This window comes from Protopterus annectens, chromosome 15.part0 (genome assembly GCF_019279795.1).
Source record: "Protopterus annectens isolate FY-2018-M chromosome 15.part0, PAN1.0, whole genome shotgun sequence".
NCBI classification, from domain to species: domain Eukaryota; kingdom Metazoa; phylum Chordata; order Ceratodontiformes; family Protopteridae; genus Protopterus; species Protopterus annectens.
The window spans coordinates 215,891,313-215,909,495 of NC_056749.1; the positions used below are offsets into that span (position 1 = coordinate 215,891,313).

At 39.1% G+C, this 18,183-nt stretch overlaps 1 protein-coding gene across 4 annotated transcripts in view; it reads left to right on the forward strand.

The window, feature by feature from the left end:
- ARHGEF9 (Cdc42 guanine nucleotide exchange factor 9) overlaps nucleotides 1-18,183 on the forward strand; it is a 3,179,575-nt gene that overhangs the window by 167,974 nt on the left and 2,993,418 nt on the right. The gene's annotated exons all lie outside the window — the stretch shown is intronic.

Below are 18,183 nucleotides of genomic sequence, written 5' to 3' on the forward strand. Positions count from 1 at the left end.
AGTTTGTGTCATTTTGGGGTGGCCTTCATGTCTTCCTTCCCAGACGCTCCCTTTGATGGGTCCTCTTTGTTTGGACCTAAGGTTAAAGACACTCTTACCCACTGTGAGCAAGAGGGAAAAACTTTATCTGCCGTAGGTGCACGTTATTCCACTCCCTTTCGGCCTTATCCCAAGGCTAAAGGAGGAGGGAAGATGTGGTTCCGCAAATCACGTAAGTTTTTCCCTCAACAGCAGGAAGATTCCCCTTCCAGAGGCAGAGGACGGGGAAATTTTTCTGGGAGACGCCGTCCCAGAGGTGGCAGAGGGCCCCGCAATTCTGGAGACCGCGAGTCCTTTCGTGGCTCTTCAGCCTCCCACTCTTCATGAGGGATTGCCCGGCTGTGCTGCTCCGGAGCCAGTCGGGTGCCATTTTGCCAAGCACCTAAAAGCCTGGGAGTCTATCACTCAGGACAGATGGGTGCTTCGGATTATTGCCGGAGGTTACACCATTCCCTTCACACACTCACCCCCACCGTCCAAAAAAATCCCGGACCCACCACCCAGTCAAAGGGAAATTGCAGCCGCAGAAGCTTTAAAGCTGCTAGCAAAAGGAGTAATCCAACCGGTCCCCACAGACCAGATCGGATCCAGAAATTACTCAAGGTTCTTTTTAGTGCCAAAAAAGACAGGGGACCTGAGACCAATATTGGATCTCAGCAGACTAAACCAATCCGTCATGAAATCCAAATTCCGAATGGTCACGTTACAATCCATTCTCCCATTGTTGGAGAAGGATGTTTGGATGTGCTCCATAGATATCAAGGACGCCTATTATCACATACCGATACATCGGGCGTCCAGGAAGTATCTGCGCTTCAGCCTGGGAGACAGTCATTTCCAATTTTGTGCACTGCCCTTTGGTCTCACCACAGCCCCCAGGGTGTTCACCAAGTGTTTGGCAGTAGTAACTGCTCACCTGAGGAGTCTTGGATTCCAAGTGTTTCCCTATCTGGACGACTGGCTCCTGACTGCCACCACCAGTCATCAATTAATGGACAACCTCAAAGCCACCATTTCCCTGGGTGCTACCCTGGGAATTACATTCAATTGGTCAAAGTCTGTCTTGCTGCCCTCTCAGCGCATAAGGTTCATAGGAGCAGAGATAGACTCAAAATTGATGCGCGTTTTTCTTCCTACCGAAAGGATTCAGACTTTACAAGGCCAAGTTCAAGCCCTGCTTTCAAGATCCAAGGCCCCAGCCAGGATGGTCCTGCAACTTTTAGGTTCGATGTCTGCCACGGTTCTCCTAGTTCCTCTGGCAAGATTGCACATGAGGATTCTTCAGTGGCTATTATCGACTCAATGGTCCTTTCAGGATCTTCCCCTCAATCACCCCATTATGATTACAGAAACGTGCAAACGGGACCTTCACTGGTGGCTTCAGCCGTCCAATCTGAATCAGGGAAGTCCTTTTGTTATCCCCCCTCCGGTGGTCACCCTGACGACGGATGCCTCCCAGACAGGGTGGGGGGGGCATTGTCTGGGCAGGTTAGTTCAGGGTTCCTGGCTTCCAGACGAAACCTTTCTCCACATCAATGTATTGGAGATGAGAGCTGTACTTCTGTCCCTACAGGCCCTTCACAAGTTTCTCCCTCAGGGCTTTATCGCTATCCACACAGACAACATGTCGGTGGTCTGGTATCTAAACAAACAAGGAGGGACCAGATCTTACCCCCTTTGCAGAGAGGCCATGAGGGTGTGGGAATGGGCTGTAGCTACCAGCCGTTTCTTGGTAGCGACCCACATTCCGGGGAAATCCAATATACTGGCAGACAGATTAAGCAGGACAATTCTCTCTCCTCACGAGTGGTCCCTGAACGAAACAGTAGCAGCTCAGGTTTTCAGAAGATGGGGGACGCCGTGCTGCAACCTGTTTGCAACACCACAAAACACAAAGTGCAAAAGGTTCTTCTCCTTGACTCCACATCAGGGGGAAGCAGCTATGGATGCTCTAGCACAACCTTGGCCAACAGGGCTACTTTATGCCTTTCCTCCGATTCCACTTCTCTCCAAAGTCATTCAGAAAGCTTCTCAATTGGGGTCCACAATGATACTAATTGCTCCGCACTGGCCTCGTCAGGTATGGTTTCCCTACCTGAAGAAACATGCGTGGATGATCCTTGGGTTTTAGATCTAACTCCGGATCTGCTAATTCATCAGTCGGGACAACAACACCAGTCCCTTCACACTTTGAAGTTGACAGCTTGGCTCCTCCACTTCCGACTTTAGTCAGAAATCACACCTTAGACCCGATAGTTATTCACATTTTATCTTCGGCCCACAAACCCACCACTAAGAAATTGTACCTCAGTAAGTGGAAGAGGTTTGCTATCTGGGCTCAACTCAGGGGCTTAGACCCTATCACTGCCCCGATCCCAGAGGTTTTGAAATTTTTAACATCCTTGTTTAATCAAGGATCTTCAGTCTCTACTATTAAAGTCCAACTGGCAGCTATCTCTAAATTTCACGAATCCATGGATCCACCGTTGATGAGCAGCAGATTATGCAAAACTTTCATTAAAGGGGCGGGGCTGTTAAGACCCCCAGTTTTTCATCCTGCGCCTCCGTGGGATCTTGATTTGGTGCTTCGTGCATTAACATCTTCCCCTTTCGAACCAGCTGCTACATGTGAGTTAAAATATCTGTCTTGGAAAACTGCCTTCTTAGTTGCAATTACCTCTGCAAGAAGAGTTTCAGAGCTTCAAGCCCTATCTATCAAACCACCGTACTTGATTTTTCACAAGGATAGAGTATCACTTAGGCCTAACCCATCTTTTGTCCCAAAGGTCTGTTCTAATCTCTGTCTCCAACAATCTCTAGAGCTACCAGTTTTCTTCCCAAAATTCTCCAATGAAGCAGAATACACTCTCCATAAATTGGATGTTCACAGGCAATTGCGCTTCTATCTAGACAGGACTCAGCAAATTCGTAAATCAGACCAGTTGTTTGTGTCCTTCTCAGACAATAAATTGGGTAAAACCATCACAAAGCTACTATCTCCAAATGGATTAGAGATTGTATAACTCAGGCTTATTCCTCTTCAAATAAGCAACTTACAACATCTATCAAAGCTCACTCTACCAGAGCTATGGCTACTTCTATAGCTTTTCATTCCAAGCTCGCTATTTCTGAGATTTGTGCTGCGGCTACTTGGTCCAATCCGCACACTTTCATTTCCCACTATAAATTGGATGTGGCATCTAAAGGGCGAGCATCATTTGGTTCCACGGTACTCAGGAGTGTTTTCCAGTGAGCCACCCAGGATTCAGGTGCTAGGGACGCTGTCCCATCAGTCAGAATGTAGGAGAGATAGGATCACATAACATCTTTTAGTTATGTACTCACCATAACTTCAGATGTTTGGGATCCATCTCATCATTCCTAATACCCACCCTCCTTCCCCGGCCTTGGAGATCAGAAGAGATTGAACGGTTTTGAGTTCTACTGTTTTATCTTGTTTCTTCTGACAATGTTATATAAGCAGTGCTTGCATGTGTGCATGTATGCGGACAAACTAGATCTGGGGGATTGGTAGTGGTGCATCCTGGGATATAGTAAGCTCAACCAATAAGAGACTTCGCTCTTTGGCATGAGCGTGCCGAGTCGGAGCCGAGGGATCGGCTCCGAACCCATCAGTCAGAATGTAGGCGAGATGGATCCCAAACATCTGAAGTTATGGTGAGTACATAACTAAAAGTTTAGCTTTCCTAACAATAAAACCCTAAAGAACCATGTTTGCTATAAGTCTAGTTTAAATAGGACTACTCTTAGATCAGCTAGAGTAGCTACATATACATGCAGGAGTTGTACTGCCTATGCATATATACACACAGGTACTAACTTTGTACACCCTAAGCTAGGCTTCAGAATAGAGCCTTCTCATTATGCTGACTGTAAAACAGTCAATGTAATATATTTGAGTTATTGTGTCAAACGTTTTTCATATTATATTAGCATGACTAATCAACAGTTTAAAGACAGGATTCTTGAACATATGAGGGACATAAGAAATAAAAAGGAAAGTAGTGCCTATGAGCATATGTTTAAGTTTCTGGTCTTGGAAATGCAGTCAGGAAAAGGGGAGGAAACATGAGGAATATTTCTGAGGCGGATGAACAAAAATGGATTATGTTACTGCGTGCTGATAAAGCGCCTGGTTTGAATAATATGGTTTCCATCAAACCTTTCCTGAAAGAGAGACAGTTGAGACACTAGTTTTTAGTTTATGTATGCTGTGATGTTTTAAAAATGTTAAATATGGCTTTAAATAATTTGTTTTTAATTATTTAATTGGAGTATATTTTTATCGAAGTCTTATGAAGAGGTGAACCAATGAAAGCGCTTACTTACAATAAATTGGATATTCTGCTGTGTTACATCAAGTGCTACTGTTTTTTTCCTCATTTGCTTCTTTTTGCACTGGTTGTTTTATTGCCTGAGGCTATATTTTTGCTTATTCACGTATTTATTTACCCTGGTAAAAATTGACTTTCTGGTTTCTGAACTTTTGTGATTTTCGTCTCGGGATTTTGAAAGTCAGTCATCTGAGAGTTGGGCTATAGAATTGGGCTTATTGTGCATATATGCATCTACAGCCATTAAATCATTTAAAATTAATCTAAAAATGCATACATAAGATGAATAATATATGTATGTATATTATAATTCTTCTAATATTTTGTAAGCTAGGTACCCAAAATTACGCTAAAAGACTGAAATGTTCTTATGATAAAATATGCTATAGATGAACTACATGAGTCACCATAAGGTCAAACTTACTTCTTATAATTCTCACCCCACTAAAAATTAAAAATTCATTCTAAGTACACAAGACATACAGACCCTATGGTCCAGTGGCATATGTTCTTAATTGAAATTGCATTTCCCAGACCTCCACTTGGATCTTCCAGGATCCCTCTTTATATCATGTTCAATGAACCTTATTTACAAAGAATTCAAATGAATATCCTTCCTGTACCTATACATGTCTCCATAAGGGCTTACACTGATCCTTATTTCTTAATATCACAGAAGTGCTCATAAATTCTGTCTATGATGCTCTTTTTGTCTTACCTGTATAAAAGGAGGGGCAGTTTCTACATTGAACTGCATGCGCTAGCCTCTGTGTTGCACATAAACAGTTACAGTACTTGGTGCTCACTATCTTTCTGTACCTAAGACTTTGAATTAACTTTCCCTTCTTGAAATGGGTAAATTTACATCTCCCCTATTTAAATGTAGCAGTCCTATTGTGGAAATGTTATCTGTCCTTTCCATAGAACACTGCTAACTCCTAGGACAATCATACACCCTTCATCTACTACAATATCCATATTAACCCACTCACAGCTATTTACCCGCCTTGTATATTCTTCACATAAACATAAAAGCAAACCTTTCCCTAGCAGTTACAATGACTGCAGCCAAAATACTAACACTATTATCCTTACTACTCCTGCTATTTATTCCCTACCACCTAAGCTCCTATGAATATGTACTTTATCCAGAATTCCAGTACCCACAGTCTCAAGCATGCACCACCCTAGCATTTAATAAGTTTGGCCACTTTATAACTACCCTCTCTCCTAATTCTTCACCCAGCCAAATACCACCAAATGACTACATACAGTTACATTAGCTCAAAAACCAAAGGCTATGAAAAACTTATAAACAAATTCCTGAGACTTATAAATAACTTGAAAATTAACCTTATGAGGGATGGAGACATCCACCCTGACCTTGGCCCATCCACAACAGTAGACTCAAGCTCACTGACTAACAATCCAATGCTCACTGCCCAGACAGATAGACTCCCAATCGCATTTCTGGCCTGCTATCTTAACATCAGAAGCCTAAATAACAAGATCCATAGCCTACATGGACTCTAGCTGTTCACTCCCCTGATAACCTCTGCCTCACTGAAACCTGGCTAAAACCAACAACCAAAGATAACCAAGTAGCATCCCCTCAGTACAATAAACAAAAAAAAAAAAGAGCACTGAATAGCCGTTTCCACCATGAATACAGTTTATTATTACACAGCAAGCCACAACACAAAAATCAGGATTAACGCTGACACGCAACCAGTTCATTTTCGTCTCACCACTTCATCAGATAAAACAAACCCCACACCTTCCTCTTATACCCTTACCAAAGAACAATTAAACAATTAAAAATAAAACCCACTAGTTCATTTAACCCTTCATTGACCTAATTACAGTGTTACACATGTAAAAAGTTGACAAAGCAACAACAATAAAAGTTCCATAATGCAAAAAAAATCACTGATAACCAAAAATAATGCACCCAATTGCCATCAACAAGAACTCCACTTTATTAGAACCAAACACCATCAAAATCCATTAATTGTTAAGCGATTTCATCATAGACAATGACTTCATCAGAACAAGATAAAATTCTCATACTAAAAATGCCTGTATATATATCCTATAAGTTAACATGATTGGCTACTAGGTTAAATAGATCAATTAAGCAATAAAACTCTCTTAAAAACACAGTCTCAGATATATAGGAAATGTCTATAGGAACAATCTTTGATAAAGCATTGGTATTCATGTAAAAAATTTTTGGTGTTCTAAATATGTAAATGTAAAAAAAAAATATAGGTACTTATATGTAAAATGTTTAAACAATAGATAAAGCATTTTACATGTTTTAAGCAGTGGACAAAAATTAATTTAATAATACCTAGTTGGTCTAAGGACCCCATTCCTTGATTTGGGCTCTGTCCTTAAGAGCTGGTACTATAGAAACATTGTCGATTAACCCTGGGGGGAAGTTAGCAGCAAGCCTAAGTTGCCATACAAGTTCCTTTTTGCTAAGCTGGTTCTTCCAGTCTGCCCCCCCTAGGTTCGATATCTACAGTGTCTAGTATGCCAAACTTAAAACCATGGAAATTCGAACAACTTTGGTAATGCCTATGCAATGCATTGGTTTCTTTCTTATTTTTTAATTTGTATAAATGTTTGTAGATCCTATGTCTAAAGGGCCTTTCCGACATAATATGCCGGACAAGTGTCACACATTGCTAAGTACACTAACCTCGGAGTTCTACAATTTCCTTTCTTAAAAGTGATGTTAGTCCTTAGTTTGTCACTCAGTATAGTAACAGTTTCCCTAAAAATGAAACTACACTGTGAAGAACTTCCACAACTTGTAGTCCCTTCAACATTCTCATTTCCACTGCAATTTATAGGTGTTTCAACCAATTTTTTAAGATTTATTCCCACTTTGTTAGTGAAAAAAGGTTGATCACCAAAGGTATGGTAAATATCCTGATTAGTCCTAAATATACTCCAATTTTTCCACAAAATGGCCTTAATGTTTTAGATAGTATACTGTGTTGTACTGTACATGCTCTTGTATATGCCACAGATCCAATATGGGACTGAGAATTACCAATATGTAATTTTAAGATGTGCCCTGACCCCAAAAGGGGTTTATACTTCCTACCCCGTTCATGATAAACTCCATCCAAAATTGGCTCCACCATACCTTTAGGATACCCCCTTTGCACAAACATATTCATCAGAGTATCAAATTCTTTTTTAACATTAATCAATTCAGAGGTAATTCGGGCAATACTTATGGCCTGTCCTTTAATAATGCTTTTCTTTTGCGACAAAGGGTGATGGCTAAAAAAATGGAGGTAGGAGTTACAAAACGTACTCTTACGGAAAACATTGGTTGTAAAACCATGAGTGTTATAAGAAATTAATGTATCCAAGTATAATAATTGTTCATGATAGGAAAATGTGAATTTGGGGAAGTTGGTGGTCCCATTCAAATAATCTATGAATTTGGGAATGTTATCCTTATCCCCCTTCCATAGAACAAAAATATCGTCCAGATAGCGGTTATATAATAAAACATGTTCAACCCACCAGATGCTATTAAAAACATGTTTGAGCTCCCATCCAAGAAGAACTACATTGGCATACACTAGTGCACAAACAGCTGCCATGCACTCCAGATGTTTGTTGGTAATACTGCCCTTCGAAATAAATGTAATTATAGTCTAAGACCATAGACATCAATTCACAAATTAAAGTGACCTCACCATGAGTCAGACTAGAATCAAGAAATAATATCTCTTCAAAGTATTCCATACCATCCTTCTTGGGAATACATGTAAATAAGTCCTTGACATCTATAGTTCAAAAAAATTAGATCTGGGCTCCATATGTCTTGGCTAAGTTGTCCCAGAAACTCCCAAGAGTCCCTAACCAAATGTGCTTCACCTTATTTTCCACAAAGCTGGACAAATTGTGTGTCTTGGACCCTCTAGCAGACACTATGGGTTGAAAAGGAGAGGAAGAAACACACTTGTGCACCTTGGGTATGCCAAATATAACAGGGACCCTAAGGTGAGCATTACTCAACAAATTATAGGTATCCTGGTCTATACGTTGGTCCAAAAGAAATTCTAACAGGAAGCTGTCAATACGCTGATATCCAATATGTATCTGATTGATGGACACTTTTGTAATAATTTTCCTGATTAAATAACAATTCCTGAGTAATATTGATATCAGTAGTGTTAAAGATGACTATACCCCCTCCCTTGTCAGGGGTCATAATGCGAACTGACCTATCCCCTCTGATTTCATTTAATAATGTCCTCTCTTTTGGATTAAGGTTAGAAATAAAACCTTTGTGACCTGCCCAAAGTTGATATAAATCCTCCTTAACTGCTGTCTCAAAAGTATGTATTAGAGGATGCATGGGTCCTTAAAGGATATTATTTTTACCTTTGAAAAAAATTGTATAAATTATAAAACTCCGCAGCTTGACTCTAAATATTTTATTGAATGTATCAAAGCTAAAGTGGTACCACAGGGACTACGTGTTTTTAAATTTCCATTTGGTATTTACTATGATAGTTGTATTATTGAGGATTTTACTAACATGTTTAATGGGTGGGGTATTGAATTGTTGCAAAAAGTGTTGGTTTATCATGGCAAAATGCAAGTGAAACTGCAGAATGAACTGACTTTAATAAATGTACAGATTACTAGTGATTTGTTATTTGAACAATATGAATTGCTTTACCAAAAAGTTTTAGAAAGGGTAGAGAAGAAATGTAATGTTTTATTTCATAAAAAAGTAGAAAATTGAGTAGGGACATTAAACAATACAATTTAAGAGGCATGTCCTACAAATAAAATTTTGTTTAAGAATGATATTGTACCAGAGGAACAACAATTCTTTAATGATGAAACACTTGTTAATGAGGAACTTGGGTTTGAGGGGGTACAAGAAGGAATGGCTAACCAGGATTTTCCCCCGTTACATCACTTGGAAAGAATAGCAAGCAGGAATTATGGATACAGTCATATGGGACAGTACTCCAGGAAAAGTCCATACAGGGGGAGGGGCAGGAATCACTGCTAACTTTACATTTTAATGTTGAAGGTGATAACATTATCCATACTTTTGAAGGATTTAATCTATACAACTATACTGACCAACCCATCACTAAGAAATAGTTTTCACTCTTTTTGAAGGGTTTCAAATTTGTGCCTGCTAAAATTCCGGACATTGCTGATGGTCTTCTGGACATTCATTTCTATACTAGGAAATTGAATTTCCAGGTCATGTTTTCTAAAATGGAGGGATCTCACAATGAGAAGGTTGGTCTCAAGAAAACTAGTATATACAGTCCACACCTGCATCCTCTAATACATACTTTTGAGACAGCAGTTAAGGAGGATTTATATCAACTTTGGGCAGGTCACAAAGGTTTTGTTTCTAACCTTACCCCAAAAGAGAGGACTTTATTAAATGAAATCAGAGGGGATAGGTCAGTTCGCATTATGACCCCTGACAAGGGAGGGGGTATAGCCATCTTTAACACTACTGATTTAGATCAATATTATTCAGAATTTATTTAATCAGGAAAATTATATACAAGTGTCCATCAATCAGATACATATTGGATATCAGCGTATTGACAGCTTCCTGTTAGAATTTCTTTTGGACCATGTATAGACCAGGATACCTATAATTTGTTGAGTAATGCTCACCCTAGGGTCCCTGTTATATTTGGCATACCCAAGGTGCACAAGTGTGTTTCTTCCCCTCTTTTTCGACCCATAGTGTCTGCTAGAGGGTCCAAGACACACAATTTGTCCAACTTTGTGGAAAATAAGGTGAAACACATTGTTGAGGGAGTTCCACATTTGGTTAGGGACTCTTGGGAGTTTCTGGGACAACTTAGCCAAGACATATGGAGCCCAGATCTAATTTTTTAAACTATAGATGTCAAGGACTTATTTACATGCATTCCCAAGAAGGATGGTATGGAATACTTTGAAGAGATATTATTTCTTGATTCTAGTTTGACTCATGGTGAGGTCACTTTAATTTGTGAATTGATGTCTATGGTCTTAGACTATAATTACATCTATTTCAAAGGGCAGTATTACCAACAAACATCTGGAGTGGCCATGGGAGCTGTTTGTGCACTAGTGTATGCCAATATAGTTCTTCTTGGATGGGAGCTCAAACACGTTTTTAATAGCATCTGGTGGGTTGAACATGTTTTATTATATAACCGCTACCTGGATGATATTTTTATTCTATGAAAGGGGGATAAGGATAACATTCCCAAATTCATAGATTATTTGAATGGAACCACCACCTTCCTCAAATTCACATTTTCCTATCATGAACAGCCATAATCATACTTGAATACATTAATTTCTCACAACACTCATGGTTTTACATCCAGTGTTTTCCGTAAGAGTACGTTTTGTAACTCCTACCTACATTTTTCTAGCCATCACGCTTTGTCACAAAAGAAAAGCATTATTAAAGGACAGGCCATACGTATTGCCCGAATGACCTCTGAATTGATTAATGTTACAAAAGTATTTGATACTCTGATGAATGTGCAAAGGGGGTATCCTAAAGGTATGGTGGAGCCAATTTTGGATGGAGTTTATCATGAATGGGGTAGGAAGTATAAACCCCTTTTGGGGGCAGGGCACCTCTTAAAATTATATATGGGTAATTCTCAGTCCCCATATTGGATCTGTGGCATATACAAGAGCATGTACAGTACAACACAGTATACTATCTAAAACATTAAGGCCATTTTGCGGAACAATTTGAGTATATTTAGGACTAATCAGGATATTTACCATACCTTGGGTGATCAACCTTTTTTCACTAACAAAGTGGGAATGAATCTTAAGAAATTGGTTGAAACACCTATAAAGTGTAGTGGAAATGAGAATGTTAAAGGGACTTCAAGTTGTGGAAGTTGTTCACAGTGTAGTTTAATTTTTAGGGAAACTGTTACTATATTGAGTGACAGACTAAGGACTAACATCACTTTTAAGAATGGAAATTGTAGAACTCCGAGGTTAGTGTACTTAGCAATGTGTGACACTTGTCCGGCATATTATGTCGGAAAGACGGAAAGATCCTTTAGACGTAAGATATACGAACATTTATACGAATTAAAAAATAAGAAAGAAACCAATTCATTGTATAGGCATTCCTGAAGTTGTTCAAATTTCCATGGTTTTAAGATTGGCATACTAGACAATGTTGATATCGAACCGGGGGGGGGGGGGGACTGGAAGTACCAGCTTAGCAAAAAGAACTTGTATGGCAACTTAGGCTTGCTGCTAACTTCCCCCCAGGGCTAAACAACAACGTTTCTATAGTACCAGCTCTTAAGGACAGAACCCAAATCAAGGAATGGGGTTCTTAACCCAACTAGGAATTATCAAATAAATTTTTTGTCCACTGCTTAAAATATGTAAAATGCTTTATCTATTGTTTAAACATTTTATATATATGTACCTATATTTTTTATTTACATTTATATGATATTTAGAACACCAAAAATTTTTTACATTTTTAATACTAATGCTTTACCAAAGGCAGCTGCGGTGGTGCAGCGGTTAGCATTGCCGCCTTACAGCAAGAGGTTCTCCGGTTCGATCCTCAGCTAGGGTGCCTTCTGTGCGGAGTCTGCATGTCCTCCCTATGGTTGTGTGGGTTTCCTCCTGGTGCTCCGATTTCCTCCCACATACCAAAGACATGCTGAAGGTGGATTGGCCACTCTAAATTGCCCCTAGGTAGGTGTGTGTGTGTGTGTGTGTGTGTGTATGTGTGTGTGTGTGTGCGCGCGCATGTGTGTGCCTTCTGTGGAAGGTTGGGTGCCGGGCTGGGAACTCGACACTGTAAAACTCCACTGCCAATTATGAGTGGACAGGTGATCCACTGTGGCGACCCCTAACTGGGAAAAAGCCGAAAGAAGAATACTAATGCTTTATCAAAGATTGTTCATATATACATTTCCTATACATTTGAGACCGTGTTTTTAAAGAGAGTTTTATTGCTTAATTGATCTATTTAACCTAGTAGCCAATCATGTGTTAACTTATAGGATATATACAGGCATTTTTAGTATGAGAATTTTATCTTGTTCTGATGAAGTCATTGTCTATGATGAAAGCACTTAACAATTAATGGATTTTGATGGTGTTTGGTTCAAATAAAGTGGAGTTCTTGTTGATGGCCATTGGGTGCATTATTTTTGGTTATACATGTAAAAAGTTCCTAACATTCACTTTGTAATATTAAAATACATACAAATACATCCAATAAGTGTTTTAAATAAATATGTAATGTAAATAAATAGTAAATTTAAAATAACAAAAACAAACCCAACTGCAGCAACCAAACGAAACTGTAAAATTCCCCAAAGCAGGCAGAAGACAGCTTGATATGCAGCTAATTCCAAAAACTTGATGAACCAGCAAGTAATCGTACCAAAAAACTTTATTGCAGAGAAAGAAAGTTAGCGCTTTCATGGTAATACCATACCACTTCTTCAGACAAACATGAATGGGGACAGAATAACTTGTATGCAAATGACATCATCTCAAACAGCTTAACAGCCAATAGAACAAACATTCATGCAGCCACATTCTCAGCTAAGGCGTATAAAGTAGATAATATTTACTAGCATAAAATCTGATGAAAAATAATAATAAAAACATTAGCACAAATAAAACATGAAAGATATTCATAAATATGTAAACAAACAACAATAAACACCCTACAGCTGTTTATTCCTTAATACAGGATTAATGGGGACATGATCATTCAACCCCATAACTAGGCATGCCCCCAACCTCATGATCCACTCTAACTCGACCACCTAAATATGAGTCATGATATCACCACCTCGTAGACCTGGGCTGATCACACACAATACCTGGAAGACAAAGTTATGTTCAGGGCAAGTAGACAAAACATGTTTCGCTAAGGCACTAAAATCATATTGCTTCTTCATGCAATACACATGGTCCCTAATTCTTTCTTTCTTTTAAGCTCCTGTTAGTCTTAGCAATGTAGAATTTATAACAGCACTGACAATGTGCTAAATAAACCACATTCCTGGTGGAGCAATCAGCAGATGCCCTCAGCTTCCACAAGTAGCCTGTGACAGGGTGCCTAAAGAACCTAGACTCCTCTATAAACTGACACAAATTGCATTTATGACATTTAGATGTACCCATCAAAACTTGGGATCCAGACATATGTCTAGGAAAACTGTTGCCTTAAATTACTGTGCTTCTTGTATACAACTCTGGGACCATCTGCTAGTATATCGGAACATCTGCTGTCGGTCTGTAAAATATGCCAGTTTCCTGGTAACTATATCTTTCACCATATTAACACCATGGGAGAATTTCAAAACAATGGGAGGACAACAGTACCTACGAGGTGATCTGACTGCCTATACAGAGCAGAAAAATACAGACACGCTCTACTCTCATGCTTGTTGGTTATTCTGACACAAGCTTGATCAACTTCAACTTTGGTATAACCCCTGACGGCAAACTCTTTCTTCAAATCTGACAAACTTCCTTCAAAGTCAGAGGTAGTACATGACAACCTCGAGACAGTACATGACAACCTCGAGACCCTGAAGGCTTGACCTCTCACAATGTTCCCAAATATATGTTGTGGATGCATACTCTGCCTACGGAGATGTGACTGTCTATAACGGTCCTTCCTATGTATCCTGGTCAGCATTTTGCCATTCTCCAGCCAGATCTTCACATCCAAGAAATCAACAGTGACTTGGGAACAAGTGAGGGTAAGTTTAAAAAAATTACTACTATTGTTTAAAGAATGAAAAACCAAGTCAAGCTCTTGTTTGTTGCCTTTCCAACCAATAAACATGTAATCAACAAAATGTCTATATATGGCAATATGACCTCTGTTGTCCCAATACATGATGGAATTCCCATTCTGACATCACCAAATTGGCGTAAGAATTAGCGCAGCTGGTCCCCATAGCCACGCCAGATTGTTGCCAGTAACATTTATCCTGAAACATAAAGATATTGTGTTCAAGGACCAGCTCTAGAAGCATGCACAGGAAGTCAGTATGCTTCATGTCAAATTTATTACTCCTAGCCAAAACTGCCCTGACTATACTAATGCCTTCCTGGTTAGGAATGCACGTAAACAGGGATACAACATCTATCGTCACTAAAAATTGAATATCTGACACATCCCCCTCACTGGTCACATTATATAAATCTCTCAAAGTTTTCAGTATCTTTCAGTACAACTTCACTCATATCAAGAGCTATTTGAAGTTGTTTGTCCAAATAATTGGACATAGCCTGAGTCAACCAACCACTCCCAGCTACAATCCGTCTAAACTGTGGGAGTGTAGGGTGTTTGTGGATCTTGGGTAAGTCATGAATCTGAGGAATGACAGGAAATTCAGTAATAAAATAATCAAATAGTTCCTTGGTAAGTAGACCTAGATTAAAGCATTCAAGTAAACAATTATCTATTCTATTCTCCATCACACTCGCAATATCGGCTTCCACACTAATATATGTATTAGTATCAGACAACATCTGATTCATCATATCATAATATCCAGAATCTAAAATCACTACACAGCTGCCTTTGTCTGCTGGGCAGATAGCTATATTTTCATTCTTAATTAAATCATTCAAGACTTGTTGTTCAAATCTAGTCAGATTATTACAACTTGTCATCTGTATTGTATTAATGACTTGATATATTTCTTTCTCACAAACTGTGAGGAAGACATTTTAGTGCGCGTGTAAAAGCTGGTGTAAAAACACTGGGTTTCCTAAAAACCTTAGTCAGTATCCTGCCTCTCAGAAATATTAAGTCCATCATCAAAAAACATACGTAAAGACAAATTACGTGCAAACAAATGTAAATTAATCATACAGTCAACAAAATCCACTTTAGCTGTGGGTGTAAACGATAACCCTTTTGACAATACTGACAATTCATACTGTGTTAAAACATGTCTGGAAATGGTGACCCCTAACCGGGAAAAGCCGAAAGACACAAACAAACATACTTGCTGGTTCATCAAGTTTTTGGATTTAGCTGCATATCGAGCTGTCTTCAGCCTGCTTTGGGGAATTTAACAATAAATTTAAAATATTTAAAATATATAAATTATCTACATAAATAAATAGATGCAAACATAATGTTAAAAATGGATGCAGCATGTGACTAAAACACAGGAGTATAATATATGTCTAAAGCTTAGCTGCTCTTAACTTCAAGATAGGGGTGAAGGGAGATCATCTCATTCAAGCCCGGCCACTTACTGGCTTATAACACCAGTTGCCAGCACACCTCTCTGTATTCCAAGTTATCCATAGGCACCTCATCCACCACAAAAAATATAAAAAAAAAGCAGCTTCATATGTCTGGGTATGTTTGTATAAGGCATTTTTAATGTAACCCCTCTTAATATCATAAAGATGTTCATATATCCTTCTCTTTAAACACCTTTCGGTTTTACCTATGTAAAATGCCTCACAATTTCTGGACATAGCAATGTAGACAAGGCCTTTACTATCACAATTGTAATGCGACTTAAATCGTATATATTTGCCCCTGCTACTAATAAATATTTCTGAAACATTAGATATAAAAAGATACTGTTGGCATGCTCCGCACTTGAAAGTCCCAACCTTCTTGTTGACTAACTCCCCATGTTTATTCTCTAAAAGGTCCTTGATATTTCTACCTTTCCTATAAATAAATTTCAGAGGAACTTCAAATCTTAAGTTCAGGTCTGATAACTTGGAAAACCTACCCCATTCCTTTTGAACTAAATGCCTAATAATATAGGAATTGCCATTGTAATCTGAAATAAAGGCATTCCATATACATAATCTACACTAATATCAGTATTCCCCTTTTCTACTGTGACTGAATCTTTTGAACATAAAATAGGTGCAAATCTGTCATTTCTATACAAAAGCACTTCATCCTGAATATCGCATATTAACAATTCCAGATACCCTCTTTCTAAGGGTTTTATTTTTAATTGTTTAATTGTTCTTTGGTAAGGGTATATAAGAGGAAGGTGAGAGGTTTGTTTTATCTGATGAAGTGATGAGACAAAAAATAACTGGTTGTGTGTCAGCGTTAATCCTGTTTCTTGTGCTGTGGCTTGCTGTGCAATAATAAACTGTAGTCGTGGTGGAAATGGCTATCCAGTGCTCTTTTTTTTTTGTTTATTGTTTTGGCATAGCACTTTTCCTCTTGAACTTGTTTACCCCCTCAGTACAACATTCTTAGACTGGATCGGACCTCAAAGAAGGGTAGCAGGGTAGCTGTGCTTTACTAGTCTACCCTAACAATAACTAATGACAACCAACAAACCACCCCAGTTTAGCAATGCAGAAATTGTCATCACCAAACTACAAATAAATAAAAATAATGTATATACATTGTCTGCATTTATATACCACCAGGTAAGAATGTCAGTACTCTAGAAAACATCCTACATTGGCTATCTTGCAAATATCCCCAGGAAACCATTGTCTTAGGCGACTTTAACATTGATTGGAACACCTGTTCCTCTGAATCTCCCTCTACCCATATAAACCTCCACGGGTTTACTCAAATCATTTCCACCCCCACTAGGTTCAGCAAAAACAGAGCCAAAGATAGTATCTTTGATTCACTGGCCACCCTCAAATGTACAAGCCAGGAACACTACCTGATGGTCCAAGTGATCACTGCCTTACCTATATTATTGGGCTTAAAGCCGACATTCTCCATCAGCCCACCTATAAAACAATAAGAAACGTCAGGAACTTCAACCTCGACAACTTCCGAAAAGAACTCGAAGCATGTAATTGGTCTGTTTTGAAACAACTTCCATTATAGGAAGCAGTAGATTACTTCAATACTAGATTCCTGGCTATCCTTAACTTACATGCTGCTACCCGCACCATTCGTGCAAAAACAAAAGTTGCACCATGGCTATGTAAAGATACAAAATCCAAAATTATACTAAGAAACAAGGCCTGGGCCAGGTGGCATGTTACCAAAGCCCCACTGGACCAAGTCAGATACTGGCAGTTAAGGAATGAGACTAAAAAAATCTATCATTCTAGACAAAAAAAAAACACTGCCCCTCCTGCAACAAAAGTACCAACAAAATCCATAAAAGTTCTGGGCTGGTATTAACAGCCTTCTCCACCCAGGCCATACCACCAATCCTACCCCATCAGCTGTCCTTAATAAATCTCCTGTAGAAATCGCAACACCTTCAATTCCTTCTTTACCGAATCTATATAGTCTCTAGCTACCCATCTCACTCCCACTGGCTCAAACTCCAGCACTGTCGCACCTAGCTCTGACCCACCCAATGCTCAACACACCTTTACATTCCAGCCCGTACCTACTCCCTTAATCCGGGCCCTACTTAAAAAAATAAAACCTACTACATTAGCTGCCGACCACCTCCCTGCTGAATATCTTCAAAAAGCTGCAGACGCCATAGCGCTCCATATTTCTATCATGATTTAACAGTTCCATCTCTGAGGGAACCATCCCATCAATATGGAAAATTCCACATGTAATACCTCTCCATAAAGGAGGTATTTCCACAGAGCTATCTAACTTTAGACCTATAGCCATTCTTTCACCACTAGCTAAAATCATGGAAAGATGCATCCACAAACAAATTATACACTTTCTTATTCAAAACAAACAGCTCGCTGACTCTCAGCACGGCTTTAGGCCATTTTACAGTACCACCACTGCTCTCCTGTCTTTCTCTAATGTCAT